The following is a 20,194-nucleotide window of genomic DNA, read 5'->3' as shown; positions in this document are numbered from 1 at the left end:
ATGTAACAGTACTGCTGTGTATATATGTATGTTAATTCTTTTGTCTTAAGTAGGCACAAGTGAAATCTACATACATTACTTTTACTTATATTATTTATTATATACATGAATATACACCTTATGAGATTATAGTACCAAACGTGTTTGTGTTATCTTGCTCTGTCAAAGGCCTAAAAATTGTACCAAACGTGTTTGTGTTATCTTGCTCTGTCAAAGGCCTAAAAATTGGTGTCATTGTTGTTACAGTTAGCTAATTCATACATAATATAATATATATGTGTATTTTCATGTACTTTTTCTTATTTAGTTATATTTCAAGGGGTGAAGAGAGGGGATTGGGGGGACGCGATAGGCACACATATTTATATTTTATGTTTTTTTCATCATTAAATAAAATTATTAGTTGATTTTTAATTAAAATGCAAAATTTTGAAACTATTTTCATTAAATTTCATATGTTATAGAATGCGCAGAGTTTACAATCTAATTCCTCGAAACATAACAACTAACCTATAATTTGTAAAACCAGGCACTGAGCAAACCCCGTTTATTTTTATTCAAATTTTCAGTAACTACAAACAAGAAACAAAATAAAAAAGAATGAAAACTATCGCACAAATGAGTAGTGACCTTAATCTGCTGCACATGGTACAAACAACGGAGATCATACATCATGAAGATTCAACTTCCTCAACGTTTGCCGTTCGCCTTTGTCTTAAAGGAGGGCTTGAGTATTCCATGCCGGTATCTGATGACGAGATATTGGATGGCACTGAGGACTCCGGGAATGAGCTTGTTACTGGATTTGGCTGAGGTGTTTCATTTCTATAACTCTGAGAAGAAAGAGAACTAGCCGCCTTTGTGCTTCCGGTGTTTGATTCCCCTGAGCTTCTTCTGCGAGTTTTCTTAGAAGATTCATGACGGTTGGAAGAAACCTTGATGAGATAGACAGTATTCCGGACAGCTGGTAAAAACAAATAACGGAAACTAGAATTAGAAACTGCTTCAATCAAGAAAATTAGAATTTGATGAGAAACTGTAACCAAAAAGGCCAGCCCCGAGTGAGGTCTCTATCAAATTAGGACCACCAGCTGTTGTATTCCACGTTCAATCCCAATTTTACACTCTACTAAGTGAGACATAAAAAACTCAGTTTTATACTTACAGCGCCATGCTGGAACTGTCCTGTAATGTCCATCTGTACCCATAAGGCCTTTGAAAGTAAAAATCCAACAAATAGAACCATGAGGTAGAGAGGGTTCCTGTTTCATTTGAAGAAAAAAGGCACAGTGATTAACAGATGTGCAAGACATTAGCGTCTGGACACTTAAAAATGTCCAAAACCTAAAACTCGCAAAAGGAAACAAAAAAGAACGAAAGTAATTACTTTAAAAGCATCATAAATTCGTTAAAACCAAGAATGATCATCGCCATTATAGCCCATGGAGGAGGTAACCAGTTGTTACTCCGCTTGTGAGCCTCCTGAAAGTACAAAAGCAAACAACATCATGATCGAGCAGAGCTATAAGCATAAAGATAGGGAGCTCGTTACAAAAATAGTAATAGGATGCTAGGATTTTTCTTTGTAGAAAAAACAAGAATACACTGAACTTGATTATAAGTCGGTCCTATCTGACTAAACCATTCCCAAGTCAAGAATCAGCGCGATTTTCAATATGAAATGTTTCCATATGTTTGGTTTCACTACTAAACTAAATCCAATTTACACAAGAACTCCCACCCAAAATGTCATCCGAGGACAATGCATGCGTCCTATTTCCACGTTCCTCCCACCAGTTGTTCATTACTTTTGCAGGAACATGTTCCAATATTCATATTTTCATAACCAAATCTTTAAAGAACATTTTATAAAAGACAAAATTCATTTATTCGAGATGCAACTCTGATTAAACGATATAAAAACAATTACACTACTAAAGTTAAACTTAAGTATACCTGTGCCGAAATAGCTTGAGTGACGATATATTCGGTCTCTGCTTTGAACTGCTTTGACAATGACTTGCACTGTACTGGGGTAATTAAGGTATCCTTTGAAGAAACATAGTTTAGAGTTAACCTTAATAAGAAGGGAGTCTCATCATAGAAAAATTTTACATAAAAACCAAACCCATAAATAAATGGTACCTCTTGCCAAGAGCTTGAGGCAAGAGGATCTGTAGGAGGTCCTAGTTTCCTATTTTGTGAAGATGAAACAGTAACAGTCCTGTCCACCAGAGAAGAAACTAGGACATTTTCAATATTATCTGGCTTCTCATCCAAGCGAATGGCAGCCATGGTCAACAAAAGCTTCAGAGACTGCAAGAAAGAGATGATCAAACAACTAAAACATCACTTTAAGTCAGAAAGATAGATAACATGTACTTCCACAAAAGTTCCCAATGATTACCGCAGTTCGTGCATCCTTGGTAATACTTCTAATGTCTTCGTTCCCAGTTCAAACCCTAGGCATTGAATCGCTGTCATAATTGAAGACTACGGCAAACCTGAGAAATGACAACAGAAGTGATCAGCAACCAAAATAACAAGGTGAAAAGGAAAAGAAGATTTTTAAAAAGTTCCTACCGATCCTTCATGTGGATCATAATTTTCCCAGCCTCTTCTCTTGCTTTTTTCTCCACCAATTTCTTGCATAATCCTTCAAATGCTGCTTCATTTTGACAACCGTTTCATTGTCCAACTCAAAATTGGCAACTGCAGTTGAGAACTCCGATACTGCAACTTTGGTCTCACGATTAAGTAGTTTTCGTATCGAAGCCCAGGTGTCTTTCGCACCAGTTTCCAGTAGAGCCTCTACAGGACCGCTTAAAGACGAAGAAAGTTTTTTTCTGAAAAATAATGGGTATTTGCATTAAGAAATTTGAATAACCAAGACTTTGATACATTATCAGAGCACTACCTCATATGTGGAGATAAATGACCACATACCTCATCGTGGACCAACTGTTTGAATTTCTGGTTGGCAATCTCTTCACACCGAACCGTAGCAACCATAACCTAATTAAATTACAGTATGTGTATTATATATTATATGCATACGAGAAGTGAAGTCCTTGTTCTCTTTGATTACTTTCCAAATCTGTTGTGCACTAAAGGAAAATCCTGACGCAGGGACAACACCCCTTCTATCGCCAGCAAGCCCTCGTGGAGAAATAGAATGGAAAAAGCCATCTCTCTTTCTTTCTCTTTTGTGATGCGTCCATCTCAGCCTCCCCAAGCAACTCGACGGCGTTGCTGCAGGCCATGGCGAACAGTTCCACTCGAAAATCCGTCCAATTTGAGCGAGAGTCAAAGAACTCGGGGAAGAATCGGACCTCGTAGTTTTGGATGTGGCTCGCCAGATGAGCCATGGTTTCCAGCGAAAACGGGCACCAAAAATTTTGGTCTCGGATCTTCGACCTGGATCCCCATCAACAAAATCGAACAACACAGATTCAAGGTAATGTATATGTGTGTCTGAGGGTTTGAAATTGGGGGAAGGGCGGCTGAGCCATGTGAAATTCGGTGAGATGACATAGAGTCGGGAGCGATGATGAGTTTTCGGTTGTTTTGGGGAGATGTTGCTTTATTTAGTTATAGGGAATTTTATTGTTGGTGCGTGGTGAAGGAAGGAGGGAGGAACAAACATGGAATACTTATGGAAGTTGTAGAAGTACTTACTACTCTCAACCTTATTGTTACGAAAGCATACATATCTTCGGATAGTGGCTGGTTCATGGATGGTAAAAATCCTTTTATTACGGACTTTTTTATCGCTGTAAAAATTGTCCTTTTTTGTTCGAGCTAGAAACTGATTATGTGATTTGGTTTTCAAATCGGTTTTAACTGCCGCTGATCAAGATGGAAACAAGGTTACAGATGAGGTTTTGAATTATATTCTAAACCTAATCCAATACTAACTGTGTTTGCCATTTTTTTTTCTTGCTTTTGCAGCGAATGATGTAAAAATACTTTATTCAAAAGGTTACATTTGTTTGGTCTACTGTGGTTACATTTTTCATTTGATTAAGCTTTGTCATTGTGTATATATTGGTTGTTCTGTTTCTTAATATTGGTGTAGGAATTTGATACTTAAATGCTTCTTCAGGTATGAATGGCTCCCAAAACAAATAAAACACTGTAACTTCATTAACTGCCGGAATCAATCTCAACATAAAGGAAAGTTTCTGTAAGCATGCTCTATTCCTAGGGAGATTTCAGTTTAATAGAATTTTTTGTTTATGTGGGTTTTGAATTTTATCATAAGATTTTTTCTTAATTGGTATTCAAAAGCGAATAAAATATGTGTTCCTTGGGTCTGACTTTTTAGTTGTTTTGTTATGAAATTGTTAATTGATTGCATATTGTTAATTTGATACATTTTTTTTTTATGTTAGCTCCAATTTCATGCTCTAAGAAAGTTATGGATTCATTTTTTGTAGCAAATATTAAAGTATCAATATCCAAAAGAGTTAAATTAGTTTCAATTCTTAAATTATCAGTACACAGAAGAAAGATCTATTAGTTTAATTTAAATACGTTTGGAAAGTTAGAAATAGCTCTATTAGTTTCAATTTGTACACTTTTTGAAATTTAGAGATCTACTGAGCATGTTGAAAATTTGAAGTTGTACTTTTGCGTACTCCAAACTGTGACCTATAGTTCCCTTAATATTTTTCATCCATTTGAATTGATACAAAATAACATACTGAATCCATGATCAATCCCATTACTATGTTTATGTCAATATTCTTTCACTTTCTTACACTGAATTTAACTTTGCTAACACTGGTAAGCTTCCCTTTCAAAAAAAATTTCTCTTCAGTAAATACGATTTATCAATGCTTAATTTGGGTTTGGAGTTGTTTTCTTCTCATGGTAAAAATTGGTGTGTCCCATCCAGAACAATTAGTGGCCATTTTTGAGGTTTATTCCAGTAAAGGGTTTAAGGTTTTTTATAATGTCATATCGTGTTAGGATTTTTGAAAGTTGGTTTATTTTGAAATTAAAGATTTTATGCATCATTCAGTTGGTGAAGGACACTTTGAAATCAATTTTTTCCGCAGCTGAGACAATTGATTAGTTGATAAGAAAGCGACATTTTCATTCTATTTGTAAGATTTAGCCAAAAGTATTTTTTAACAACTATGATATAGTTTGATTTCAATTCAGAAGTACTTATTTTGTTAAATTTAACCTCGAATATGTTAGTAAATCTTTATACTTTATGTGCAAATACATATATAATCCTGTATGTATAATTTTTATAATGTTGCTAAACATTTTTACTTTCATCTTTTTGTCCGTAGAGGGTGAAAACCGCGCCGTTCACAGATGCAAAACAGGGAACATCTCCTACTTCATATGAGAAGTAGAGATTAGTTCGATTGTGATTGTTTTTCTGATTTGGTTAAATTCGAAATTAGTTGGCTTGCGTCTAATTTAGTTGTTTGCATTGGTCACACATGTAGTCGTTTTCTAACTTAGTTCATCAAAATATGTCATACAATTTCCACTCCCGCAATAACGCGTGAATCACATTTCCCGCAGCAATGCGTGGGCTACACTTTCTAGTTATTACTTTAGTCTAAAGAAAGCATTGCAATTGGCACAATGAACAGTGTTTGTACTCGGATTTCAGTTTAATTACAACCATGCCATTGCTTTAATGAGTGGGCTTTGTGGAAGGTTCGGGTTCGGGTTTATTTTTTTGGGTTTGGGCAAATGGGCTGCTAAATCTCTACAAAGAAAACATATAATGTAAAACAAATATTTAAAAAAAAAATACAAACCCTAAACTTAATCATTCAAAATAATAGAAAAAGTAAAGTAGAAAACCCAACCCCCGAATCCCATTCCCTGCTAGCAACCTTTCCCTTCCCATTTTGCCCGACACCCCGCCCAGCTTAGTTCTCTCTCTCTCTCTTTTTCCCTATTCATGACGGCACCTGAGATTTGATGATGACATATTTTACTTATTTTAAATTCTATTTTAAAATAAGCTGGGGTGTCAGGTAAATTCTATTTTAAAATAGACTAGATCTGGCCTTTTACTAACTTCTTTTAATTTTTGATTTTTTTAATTCTATTTTACTTATGTTTTTCATAGTTATCTTACCCTTTGAAATGACATATTTACCCTTAATTTTGAAGGCAATTTGGATGGAACTCGAAAAGCTTAACAGTAGGGGCCAAATTGACCACTTAAACATAGTTCGGGGGTCAATTGGCTGAAAAAATAGTTCAAGAGGAAATTGACACTGACGTCATAGGTGTTAAATGACAGTTTACCTTGCGGTAGGTAAGGAGTGAGGTGGATGCGGTGACTCGTCCACAGAGCATCTGCAGCTTGCAGGCAGAGAGAAGAGGAGAGATGAAAGAGTCGTGGGTGAGAGAAGAGGGGAGTGGGAAGAGTCGTGCGTTGCAAACGGGATGGAAGGAAAGATGGGAGGGGTAGGATGAGCGAATCAAGCTGGAAGCCATTTCCGCAACAATTAATGGGGAAGGCATGGTTGTGTGCAGTTCGTGGGGTTGGCCGGTCAGGAAGGGGTTACTAAGGGAGGTACGGGAGAGTTTGATTTCTCTGTTTCCTTCCTTTATTTCTCTGTTTCGTCTACTATATCCCCCAGCCATAAAGCACAAAAGCAGTTCTACTCAACACACACACACCCAGACACCTCCACAACTGGCCACCCCACCTCCATTTCAGCTCAGCTTGTAATTACAAGTGACCATGCACTCAAATTGGAGTTTGTTCCAGAGTGGATTGCCATTGTCGGCAGTGGTTACATAGGTCTTGAGTTCAGTGACGTATATACAGCACTTGGGAGTGAGGTATTTCCTTTCTTTCTATTTTCATTTATCTTCTGAGTTTTTACAATAGTTCTATGTGAAATTTGCTAATTTTATGGGTCAATCAATAACTTCTCTCACGTTTTATTTATTTTAATTTTTCAATACTGTTTTTTTACTATCTAGGAGTTCTTATCTCACAAGGCATCCTAGATTAATCCTAAGTATTTTGTAGGTTACTTTCATTGAAGCTTTAGATCAGCTTGTGCCTGGTTTTGATCCTGAGATTGGAAAGTTAGCCCATAGGGTTCTAATTAATCCACGGAAGATTGATTGTCAAACTGGGGTATTCGCATCCAAGGTAAGCTGATGATTGACGTTTTTATTAAGTGTTTTCAGGATTTCTGTTTCAGTTTTTTCACCTTCTTTGGTCTCTTATAGATCACACTAGCCAAGGATGGGAAACAAGTCACCATTGAACTAATTGATGCAAAGACCAAGGAACCAAAAGAAACTCTTGAGGTAAATAACTGGATCTGTCGCTAATTTATAGATTATAACCTGCTGTGATTCTGTTCTTGAAGTCAGGCATATGTTTAGACTTCCAAATTGATGACTTAGTAGCCTGAGTGCTTGCCTTAAAATTACTATAGGCATAAGTGTTACAGTTCATAAGTATGAAAGGTTTTTCAAGGCATTTGTGATAGACCATTGTACTCTTTATCTTCTCCTAGGTAGATGCATCACTAATTGCAACTGGAAGAGCGCCATTCACACAAGGTCTTGGATTGGAGAATGTATGACATCTCGATTAGCATTTATTTAATTTTGGAGTCTATATAAAGTTATTCAGCAAATTCATGTGATTAAAGTCTGAAAAAATACAGTGAAAAAAATGCAACTTTTTATATGGCAAATGTGCTTAAAGATTTGACATGTTATTGAATATTAGCCATGTAGTTTGAATTAGATATGTGATTGAATATTAGGTATTTAGTTTGAATTGATTTGGACGTGTGGTTTATTTCATTGGAATTTGGATATGTGCTAATTTGAAGAACATGACAAAATCTGAAGAACCTTATTCAGTATTTGGCCATTAGATAAAACATCAACATAATTTCCCTTGCTTTCACTGATTCTCTGTGATTACAGTCTGGAAAAATACAGTGAAAAAGATGCGAACTTTTTATGGAGTTGACAATTTTCGGCTTAGTTTTGGATCAAAAAGAATTAGAGTGTTACTTATTAAGTTGAGTTAACAAATTTGCAGCATGCAACAGAGCACATAGGAGAAGTTTTCAAACGAGTTAAGAAGATCCAGTTGAAAAGAGCATACAAGATAGAGAACTGGTATGCTGCTTTGTCTTTCTGTTGGATTTTGATGTTTATGTTCTGCTGCTAAGTAGACTTTATAGTGCCATGTTATTGAATATTAGCCATGTAGTTTGAATTGGATATGTGATTAAATATTAAGTATTTAGTTTGAATTGATTTGGATATGTGGTTTATTGAATTGGAATTTGAATATGTGCTAATTTGAATTGGATATGTTGAGTTAGAGATGTGCTACTTTGAATTGGATAGGTTGAATTGGAGTATGCTATATTGATAAATGATGCACTGATGGTTACAGAACACACACGCACACACTCACCAGTCATCACATACTTTGGGGCTGCATAACCATAGGTTCCCATGACTCGCATCGAAACATGAGTTTTATCACCCTCAGGACCATCTTTTACAAGTTCGAAATCCGAAGGCTTGGCATTGTAATCCTAAAATAACACATTCCATTTTCAGAAGAGAATAGGAGTAGGGAAAGAAATGTAGTTGATGCTCAGTTATTGTCACTCACTGCATCTAATAGGATATTAGATGTTTTGAAGTCACGGTATATGACTGGGTTTTGAACTTCTTCATGAAGAAAGACAAGACCCTTTGCAGCACCGAGTGCAATTCTCATTCTAATAGACCAGTTCAGTTCCGATCTAAAGGCGAGGTGTTGTTTCCATCACTGGTCAGCGGACACACGTTCTGTGGATCAGTTTGCATGCACGTCGTTTGTTCTTGATTCCATCTTTCAATTACATCATTATGATGTCTATAGTTGAATAAGTTTTGTATAGTTATTGACCGAAAAAAAAAGATAATTTTTCTGGTATATTTAGAACAAAGCCAAACTTTTAGTAAGCAGAGAAGCCACATGTGTTGAAGTTGAGTGGTTTCAGCTTCTCCCTTTGGGGCTTTTGCACAATCAAATTTTATATTTTTGTGTCTATTGTCATTTTTTGCAGCTCTAATACTGTGTATTGGTATGGTTAATTCTTTGAGGTGCAGGTTACCCTATAGACGTTACAATTTAGGTCTTTAGTTGTTTGATAGAAAATCGCTTTGATTCATCGTTTCTTATCGGATAGTTTGATCGTTAGGCTCTTATTTCAGATCGTAACTCATTTTGGTTGCAAGTTTGTTCTGTAATTTTTTTTTCCTCTGCTATTAATAGCTTACCACATGTGGTAGCAGAGTGATTGTGTTGGTAGCTTATGTATACAAGTGAATTCAGATGACACAATGAGTTTGATATTCAAAAAAAAAAATGTCTGTTAGTTCAGCTTTTGAATCTTTAAAAACTATCGAATCAATTTGAATGTGTAATTTTATGTTTATTGTTAGGTAAATTGCTGTTTTTTTCGCTGATAAAATGTATAGAGTTTGGCTGTGTAAATGTGTATAGTTTTATACGTTTCGCTCGGTAGACAATTTGATAATGGCTGAAGTGCATTCTTTAATGAAATGTGTTTTCTTTCCTCGATCGTGAATGCCTTTTTGGTATTTTGCAGATCGAAACAAAGTGAAAGCTTTTGACCATGAATTTTGCAACCACTGCCTTGCTGCTTTGGTAAAGTCTCAACTTCTTTATAATATCAATTAATTTTGGCTGTAATGTTAGGCCTCGTTTGTTTGACCTCCTTAGCTAGGACTGGACTAGCTAGGACTAATAACCCATGTTTGGTGCAAGCCGGGATTGAGTTTAGTGGGATTAAGTCGGACTCGTGCCGACTAAATCCTTCCTTAGCTGGGCTTAGCGAGAGCCCCCGAAAAGGAGGGGATTGCTAGTCCTGTTTCCCTGTCTTCCCTCTCACGCCGCGTCCTCGTGCTCATCGTGCACGACTGCACCATCTCAGACGACGACTCGTCTTCCTCCACCCACCCCTTGCTGTCTGCAACTCCAATCCCTGCCCATGCCCATACCTAGCCCCACCCACCCGTGTCGTCTGCAACTTCAATCCTCACCCATGGAAGAATAATTGAAGTTGGACGGGAAAAGAGGTAAAGGGAAGAGAGAGAGGGATTTGAACGGAAAAACAAAGGGAAGAGAGAGGAAGCTGAACATGAAAGCTCACCATGGCTGCCATTAAATTGGCGATGCTAAGCTTGAGAGGGAGGGGTTGGGGTTTTTTGGGGGAAGCCGGTGGTACTGCAAAAAAGAGGGAGAAAAGGCAGAAAAAAGGGGCGGAGACAAAAATGAATCATGGAAGAAGATGATTCTGCAAATGATAAAATAATAATAAAAAAATTAGTAGATTAGATTAAATTAATAATAAAATATTGTATATATAGATTTAATAATATAATATTAGAGTCATGTTTCTTAATCCGGCACTGCATCAAACGCTTCACTAAATCAGTCCAGCTTAGTCTAGTTTAAGCCAGTCCAGCTTAGTCCCTAAAGCTAGTCCAGTCCGAGATAGTCCGGTGCAACAAACGCACCCTTAGGGTATTGAGTTGAATGCATATGCTACATGGCATAGGTCTAACATGATTAGAACTTTAATATCATGATGTATGATAGTGGTTTATTGAATTGGAATTTGGATATGTGCTAATTTGAATTGGATATGTTGAGTTAGAGATGTGCTACTTTGAATTGGATAGGTTGAATTGGAGTGTGCTATATTGATATATGATGAACTGATGGTTACAGAACACACACGCACGCACTCACCAGTCATCACATACTTTTGGGCTGCATAACCATAGGTTCCCATGATTGCCGTCGAAACATGAGTTTTATCACCCTCAGGACCATCTTTCGCAAGTTAAAAATCCGAAAGCTTGGCATTGTAATCCTAAAATAACACATTCCATTTTCAGAAGAGAATAGGAGTAGGGAAAGAAATGTAGTTGATGCTCAGTTATTGTCATTCACTGCATCTAATAGGATATTAGATGTTTTGAAGTCACGGTATATGACTGGGTTTTGAACTTCTTCATGAAGAAAGGCAAGACCCTTTGCAGCACCGAGTGCAATTCTCATTCTAATAGATCACGGAAGAGGCAGGGACCCTATTACCAAAGATCAATAGGCAACCATAAAATAAAAGGGTAGCCCTTTGGATTTTGACTTTTAACGTGATTCAATATTGGTTAGCAAGATATCATGGAACCAAGATATAGTTAGCTGGCTAATTGAAATCCTAATTAAGTAAGACATTTGTACTTGCCTTGGTTAGACAACATTAAGATTACATGGTGATTTGGTGTATTCCTCCAAGTACTATAATGGGTGGGATTGGAGGAACCCAATTCACTATATTAAGGGTGTCCCTACTTTCACAAAATGCACGTTCCATTCTGGTTCGCCGATATTTTCTTATTGATTTTATGTTTCCCAGCTTAAAGTTTAGTAAGAAACACTTGACTTAACAAATGGTAAGTCCACTTGGTGGACGGCTTATAAGTATACCTTAATGCGCAGGCAAAAATACTCTCATTTTTGATAAAAATTGTGAACAATATAAATCACGACTTTTAATTGGGTTTACGAAATTAAAGTCATACAAAGGATCTACACGTACAAACTTTATATATATCTCAAAAGAAAATAAAAGGTATTCATTCCACAGACAGTCTACATAAAACATTCCCCCAGGGCATTAAAGCAATTAGGAGCTAGGACAGTAATCTTGCAGAATGCAAGTCCACTGCTAGCTAGACATATTTCATGCATTAATAGCCCTGTAGTTCTTTCTGATTAACTCTGTTGTAATCTATGTGTGTTGCTGATGAAAGAAGATCAAGGTTTAGCCATCATCCTTAATGGTCCTTGAAACTCAGATCCGTGTCGATGGGTACTTTCACTTGCTATGCATACGGTGATAATTGTGGCTGATGCTGTTATGATTCATCATCAACAACAACAACAACAACAACAACAACAAAGCCTTTTCCCACTAAGTGGGGTCGGCTATATGAATCCTAGAACGCCATTGCGCTCGGTTTTGTGTCATGTCCTCCGTTAGATCCAAGTACTCAAGTCTTTTCTTAGGGTCTCTTCCAAAGTTTTCCTAGGTCTTCCTCTACCCCTTCGGCCCTGAACCTCTGTCCCGTAGTCACATTTTTGAACCGGAGCGTCAATAGGCCTTCTTTGCACATGTCCAAACCACCGGAACCGATTTTCTCTCATATTTCCTTCAATTTTGGCTACTCCTACTTTACCTCGGATATCCTCATTCCCAATCTTATCCTTTCTCGTGTGCCCATACATCCCACAAAGCATCCTCATCTCCGCTACACCCATTTTGTGTACGTGTTGATGCTTCACCGCCCAACATTCTGTGCCATACAACATCGCTGGCCTTATTGCCGTCTTATAAAATTTTCCCTTGAGCTTCAGTGGCCTACGACGGTCACACAACACGCCGGATGCACTCTTACACTTCATCCATCCAGCTTGTATTCTATGGTTGAGATCTCCATCTAATTATCCGTTCTCTTGCAAGATAGATCCTAGGTAGCAAAAACGGTCACTTTTTGTGATCTTCGCTAGATTGCTCCGGTCATTAGTGTGGATAAGTATATAAATGGATAGGGATAGGAAAGCAAACACAAGATGTACGTGGTTCACCCAGATTGGCTACGTCCACGGAATAGAGGAGTTCTCATTAATTGTGAAGGGTTTACACAAGTACATAGGTTCAAGCTCTCCTTTAGTGAGTACAAGTGAATGATTTAGTACAAATGACATTAGGAAATATTGTGGGAGAATGATCTCGTAACCACGAAACTTCTAAGTACCGGAGTGTGGTATCGTCTTGACTTTCCTTATCTGTCTCATAGGTAGATGTGGCATCTTCTCTGGAAGTACTCTTCCTCCATCTAGGGGTGGTATCTGTAACTGGTGGAGATGCACAAGGTAATGTATCAATGTCACTTGAAGCTTACTTGTAGTTTCAAGCTTGGTCAAGCGCGATACAAACCATGTAGTAGGAGCCCCCAAGTCGCCGAGCTAGGGGATCTGCTGAAAGAGGTGACAGACAAGGTAAGCAATCAGAGCTCCGGCTGATTGTTCACATTCTCCCTATCTTGCAGGCAGCATGAAGGATAAAGAGAAGAAAAATGAGAAGAGATGATATGGGATACTTTTGCTTTTGAAGAAGTAACTTTCCACAAGCTTATTCTTGAACTGGGCTGGAAGGTTTTCTGGTTTCCTCCAGAGTATAAGGCCGACTGAAGAATTTGAGGGTCAAAACAAGTCCATCAAATCTAGAGTACGTTCGACCCTGCTGATATGGGATACTTTTGCTTTTGACAGAGTAGTGGATGTATCGGCACGTGTGCTGTTACGCTTGTCTCCACATGTTTCATTTTATCCTTCTCACTTGCCCTATCTGTTCCTCAGGCAGATGCGGTATCTTCCCTGGGAGCATAAGATGTTGAAGATGAGTACTCGAGAGCAATGCCAGGTAAGTAATCAGGTAAGGGGTTCCAGGCAGTCAGTTCCTGGCTGGAAGCTTGATTCCAAGTGCTGACTGATTGCTCTCTTTCTTTTTGTCTTGCAGGTAAGAACAAGGCCAAAGGAAAAGACAGGGAAAAAGCATGATATGGGATACTCTTGCTTTTAACCCTGATGATATGAGATATTCTTGCTCTAGTATAGCTTGTTTACAGAGGTATTATCGGGGGGAAAGAAAGCTGAATATTTCGAAAGGCTTCGTTGGGAGTGCCCTCTCAAATAAGAGGAAGGGTTGAGTATTTTTGCAGGTCTGCCTGTCCGTTGGGGATGGAGGTCGACATATATAGGAGTCTCCCTAACATCAAGTAATAATGCTATTCCTTTACCCTGCTTGGTCATAGCACGGTAGTGGGAGCTGCCAGCTTCACAAGTTTTAACTCTGTTAGAGCACTTTGAAAAAGTGGTCTGTGGTATCTGGAAAGCTGATGTTGCGTGTGAAGATTACAGACAAGCTTTATCCAAGGAGATCCAGCTCTTGAAGTTGGGAAAGTGGTGCCTCTTCGGTTTTCGAACAAGCAATCCTGTCGGGGATCTGGCTCTCGAGATTCGGAGAACGATGCCTCTTCGATTTTGAGAAAGCAATCCTGCCGGGGGTCTGGCTCTCGAGATTCGGAGAGCGGTGTCTTCGATTTTTGAGAAAGTAATCATGTTGGGAGTCTGGCTCTCGAGATTCGGAGGGCGGTGCCTCTTCGATTTTGGAGCAAGCAATCTTGTTGGGAGTGTTTTCTCGAATGTGAGTAAAGGTTGGGCATGTTTGCTAGTCTATCTTGCCACGAAGCACAGAGGTTGACACACAGGGACTTTCCAATTATCCAACAGTGGTACTGTTCCTTTACCCTCTCTTCGATTTTTGAGAAAGTAATCATGTTAGGAGTCTGGCTCTCGAGATTCGGAGGGCGGTGCCTCTTCGATTTTGGAGCAAGCAATCTTGTTGGGGATGTTTTCTCGAATGTGAGTAAAGGTTGGGCATGTTTGCTAGTCTATCTTGCCACGAAGCACAGAGGTTGACACACAGGGACTTTCCAATTATCCAGCAGTGGTACTGTTCATTTACCCTCTCTTCGATTTTTGAGAAAGTAATCATGTTGGGAGTCTGGCTCTCGAGATTCGGAGGGCGGTGACTCTTCGATTTTGGAGCAAGCAATCTTGTTGAGAGTGTTTTCTCGAATGTGAGTAAAGGTTGGGCATGTTTGCTAGTCTATCTTGCCACGAAGCACAGAGGTTGACACACAGGGACTTTCCAATTATCCAACAGTGGTACTGTTCCTTTACCCTCTCTTCGATTTTTGAGAAAGTAATCATGTTAGGAGTCTGGCTCTCGAGATTCGGAGGGCGGTGCCTCTTCGATTTTGGAGCAAGCAATCTTGTTGGGGATGTTTTCTCGAATGTGAGTAAAGGTTGGGCATGTTTGCTAGTCTATCTTGCCACGAAGCACAGAGGTTGACACACAGGGACTTTCCAATTATCCAGCAGTGGTACTGTTCATTTACCCTCTCTTCGATTTTTGAGAAAGTAATCATGTTGGGAGTCTGGCTCTCGAGATTCGGAGGGCGGTGCCTCTTCGATTTTGGAGCAAGCAATCTTGTTGGGAGTGTTTTCTCGAATGTGAGTAAAGGTTGGGCATGTTTGCTAGTCTACCTTGCCACAAAACACAGAGGTTGACACACTGGGACTTTCCAATTATCCAGCAGTGGTACTGTTCCTTTACCCTTGTGGGTAATAATATGGTAGCTAGACCTTCAAAATTTATGTGTCTAAACTTTGTTAATGTTGTTTCTTTGCTATTCTTTTACCCTTCTTGGTCAGAGCGATGTAGTGAGAGCTACAAGCTTCACGTGTCTCAACTTTGTCAGAGAACTTTGGCAAAGTTATATGTGGTACCCATGAGCTACTGTTGCGTGTGGGAAGTGGGTGATTGAACAGTACGATTCATGTGCTTTCTACTTCGCCAGAAATCTTCGACAGAATGCCCATAATTTCCGCAAAGCTGAGTGTGCGTGTGACAGGTGCTGACAAGGCTGGAAAAGTAGGTGCCTCTTCGATTTCTGAGATCGGCCCTCGTGGTCTCTGAGCAGCCCATCTTTTGAGAAAGCAAACCTCTTCGATTTCTGAGATCGGCCTTCGTGGTCTTTGAGCAGCCCAGCTTTTGAGAAAACAAACGCCTCTTCGATTTCTGAGATCGACCCTCGTGGTCTCTGAGCAACCCAGCTTTTGAGAAAGCAAACGCCTCTTCGATTTCTGAGCAGGCGCCTCTTCGATTTCTGAAGTTTCGTCGAGTGCAGATTTTTATAGGGGCTGACATTAAGTTCCAAAGCACACTTGAATATCCACCAGTAGAAGCTCTATTCTTGCACTTCGAAGATCTTGATTTGTCCGACCTCTTCTCTCTTCAACACCCTTGAAAATGTCTGGCCCCTCCGACCGTCGTTTTGACTTGAACCTTGTTGAAGAGGCAGCCCCGCCTTCTCCAGACAACATATGGCGCCCATCCTTCGTCTCCCCTACTGGTCCTCTTACCGTTGGGGATTCCGTGATGAAGAATGATATGACCGCTGCGGTAGTGGCCAGGAACCTTCTCACTCCCAAAGATAACAGACTACTTTCCAAACGGTCTGATGAGTTGGCTGTTAAGGATTCTCTGGCTCTTAGTGTTCAGTGTGCAGGTTCTGTGTCTAATATGGCCCAACGCCTATTTGCTCGAACCCGCCAAGTTGAATCATTGGCGGCTGAAGTGATGAGTCTCAAACAGAAGATTAGAGGGCTCAAGCATGAGAATAAACAGTTGCACCGGCTCGCACATGACTATGCTACAAACATGAAGAGGAAGCTTGACCAGATGAAGGAATCTGATGGTCAGGTTTTACTTGATCATCAGAGATTTGTGGGTTTGTTCCAAAGGCATTTATTGCCTTCGTCTTCTGGGGCTGTACCGCGTAATGAAGCTCCAAATGATCAACCTCTGATGCCTCCTCCTCCTTTTAGGGTTCTGTCCAGTACTGAGGCTCCGAATGATCCCCCTCCGGTGCCTTCTCTTTCTGGGGCTCTACCGACTACTGAGACTTCTCCTAAGCAACCTTTGTGAAGGCTCCCTCTTGTTTTTTATTTTGACTCAAGTATATGTACATATTTGTAACTTATCGGGGATATCAATAAATAAGCTTTCTTTCATTTCAACGTATTGTGTTAAATACCCCAAAGTCTTCTTCGCTAAGTTCTTTGAATTTTCTTTTGTTGAAGCTTGTATGTTGAAGCTTTGTGAGTGGAGCATGTAGGTTGAGGTAGTGTTCCCTTAATTTCCCGAGTGTGGAAAACTTCTCGGTTGGAGACTTGGAAAATCCAAGTCACTGAGTGGGATCGGCTATATGAATCTTAGAACGCCATTGTGTTCTGTCCTGTGTCATGTCCTCCGTCAGATCCAAGTACTCTAAGTCTTTTCTTAGGGTCTCTTCCAAAGTTTTCCTAGGTCTTCCTCTACCCCTTCGGCCCTGAACCTCTGTCCCATAGTCGCATCTTATAATCGAAGCGTCAGTAGGCCTTCTTTGCACATGTCCAAACCACCGTAACCGATTTTCTCTCATCTTTCCTTCAATTTCGGCTACTCCTACTTTACCCCGGATATCCTCATTCCTAATCTTATCCTTTCTTGTGTGCCCACACATCCAACGAAGCATCCTCATCTCCGCTACACCCATTTTGTGTACGTGTTGATGCTTCACCGCCCAACATTCTGTGCCATACAGCATCGCCGGCCTTATTGCCGTCCTATAAAATTTTCCCTTGAGCTTCAGTGGCATACGGCGGTCACACAACACGCCGGATGCACTCTTCCACTTCATCCATCCAGCTTGTATTCTATGGTTAAGATCTCCATCTAATTCTCCGTTCTTTTGCAAGATAGATCCTAGGTAACGAAAACGGTCGCTCTTTGGTATTTCTTGATCTCCGATCCTCACCCCTAACTCGTTTTGGCCTCCATTTGCACTGAACTTGCACTCCATATATTCTGTCTTTGATCGGCTTAGGCGAAGACCTTTAGATTCCAACACTTCTCTCCAAAGGTTAAGCTTTGCATTTACCCCTTCCTGAGTTTCATCTATCAACACTATATCGTCTGCGAAAAGCATACACCAAGGGATATCATCTTGAATATGTCCTGTTAACTCATCCATTACCAACGCGCTGTTATGATTCATAACTAGGCAATTTCCTCTCATATTTCCTTTGGTTGTGTAATGATTTCCTTTTGTCCTAACTTCACTTGCCATCATATGTTCAGGATTGGGTTACCCTTGGTAGAGCACAGTTAAACTTTGGGGAGCCTGATAGTGCCATTCAAAGCTTCGACAGAGCCTTAGCCATCAAGGTATTGTTTCACCTTTCAAGAAATTATAATCTGTAGTTCTCAAAGCTTCTTACGCTATTTTCTGATGCGTCTTTGAGCCACTGACCTTAGGTTGGAGTCTGATACTGCAATATTATGTGCTAATCTAATAAACCTGCAACTTATTCATCTTCGTCATGAGTAATTTTTGGTTTTTTCATTGAAATAGGGATTTAGTGGATGATTGTTTTCAACACATATTAGTTAAAATGAGTTAAGTATTGGGTGCCAATCCCATGTCTGCAAATCACAGTACCCTAAGGAAAAAACATTGTCTGCACGATCTGTAATACATGTTCAAGCAAGAATCTTTTCCCAAACTAAAAAGCTTACATTTCAAAACGTGTAAAAGATGTGCCACTATCATCTTACGGTCTTTATTTTTTGTTTTGTTGGGTGATGCAGTTTGATCGAATCAGTTTGAATTGAATAATCCTTGAAGTGACAAGAAGGAACTGACTAAGCAAGTAATAATTCTTAATTACTTACATGTTTTCATTTTAATTTATGATTTGATTGGCCCTTTCTTATATAAATTTCGAGCTCCTTAATTGTTGGACCATGGATATGTTATGAGTGCTGATTAGCGTATGTGTGTAAATATAGTGTATGGGTGTTAAGTACTTCAGATGTTATTGACGATCTCAGAAGAGAAGGGGCATCCCCTTCTTCTGCTTTTTCTTTTCTCGCTTTCTATCCTACAGTTGTTTCGTCTTCGCTCATTGCAAATGTATTTGTATTTTGAATTTATTTTATCCATATTACTGAAAAGATGTTGTGATCTCTTAGAGTTCAATGGAAGCACTTGAATCGGTTGTGTGAATTTTATGATAAATTATGCAGTTTTGGGTTTGAATCTTTGTTTGGTGATTGGAGATTGATTTCTCTGTTTCTTCGTTGCCGATTCAGTTGCTCCAATGGCTTCATCAGAGAAGGTTGTGTCTGCTGTTGGTATGCTTGCTGTTGTTTCTCACGTTGTTAATTGTTTTTTAATTTTGTTGATTTGATTAACGGTACAAGCATATCTTTATTTATGTTTGTATCTTGATTTGCTTAACAGTTCAAGCATATCTTTTTTGTGTTTATTATTTCCTTGGTGTTTAGTTTTATTTGAATTTCTTAATTTGTTCAAAGGATGCTTTAGGTAGTATCCACTTTCTATGTTTTTTATTAACTGCTAAAATAGGTGTCTGCCGCACATGACATATATTTTGCCATCTTAAAGGGCAAAATATGTGTGAACTGCATGTTGCTTTGGTTTCTTCTGTTTTTTATGGAAACAGAAAATTTTTGGCGACCACGTGTTTGTGATCAAGAACGTTAAGTTTCGTTCTACTAATTGTACAATGTCTTTACATGTCAGCTCAGTTGAATGTATATAAAAGCCAAGCTGCTTATCTTATCGACCTCATTTACTCATGTATCCTCTGTTTGTTCATAATTGTGTTGAATTTATTCAACTTAAATGTGTTTTATTCATCTGATTATGCCTGAAACACTGGTTCCCACAGCAACGCGCGGGCATATATTCTAGTCTATTCTAAAACCGCAGCAACGCACGGGCGTATATTCTAGTCTATTCTAAAATTGAGGAAGGATTTACTGTTCGTTCAGCTACAGTTAAATTTTTGCCCCTCAATTTCACCTTATTTACAAGAAACCCATCAGATTTGGGCTGGGTTGGAAGGGTAATTATTAGAACTAAGGAGGTAATTTTGTCCATAGGGTATGGGACGGATTGGCCCTTGATTTCACCTTATTTACAAGAAACCCATCAGATTTGGGCTGGGTTGGGAAGGTAATTCTTAAAAGTTAGGAGGGTAATTTTGTCTCTGAATAATTTCAAAATATTTACGGTTTTACCAGGATGCTGCTTTCCCGAGTGGATTTCTTCCTCTCTCATCAGCTTTCTCTCTTTTCATTTCATCTTCGCTCAAGTTTCTCTCAACCCTAACCGTCCCTCATATTTGTCTCTTCACTAATCATTTAGATGAACTCCTCTCGCACTGCCTTTTTTTTTGCTGTCTACTGTTTCCGTCTTTGTCTCGACGATCATCTGCTGCCCTTTTTGTTACTGGAATAGTCTTCTGCTCCTACGAATGTCTTTGGTTTGAAACCCTTAGTTGGCTACAAGTTTTTGCCGTTTTCGATTTCATCGAAATTCATTTTTTTCCTCGCGTGATCTAGCATCTTCTGGTGATTTTAAGGTCTTTTTCAGTGTG

At 39.1% G+C, this 20,194-nt stretch overlaps 1 long non-coding RNA gene and 1 pseudogene across 1 annotated transcript; one reads left to right on the top strand and one right to left on the bottom strand.

The window, feature by feature from the left end:
* Positions 1 to 533: 533 nt before the first annotated feature.
* Positions 534 to 3,071, bottom strand: LOC103419225 (protein ROOT HAIR DEFECTIVE 3 homolog 2-like; annotated as a pseudogene).
* A 4,157-nt stretch (positions 3,072 to 7,228) lies between these two features.
* On the top strand, positions 7,229 to 18,001 carry LOC139195780 (uncharacterized). The gene is made up of 5 exons (XR_011580741.1): positions 7,229 to 7,311; positions 7,524 to 7,586; positions 8,063 to 8,142; positions 9,636 to 9,694; positions 17,868 to 18,001. It is a non-coding gene; the product is annotated as an uncharacterized lncRNA (long non-coding RNA).
* The last annotated feature ends 2,193 nt before the right edge of the window (positions 18,002 to 20,194 follow it).

Source organism: Malus domestica, chromosome 05 (assembly GCF_042453785.1).
Source record: "Malus domestica chromosome 05, GDT2T_hap1".
Taxonomy (NCBI): Eukaryota; Viridiplantae; Streptophyta; class Magnoliopsida; order Rosales; family Rosaceae; genus Malus; species Malus domestica.
This window is presented reverse-complemented; position numbering and strand designations above follow the sequence as displayed.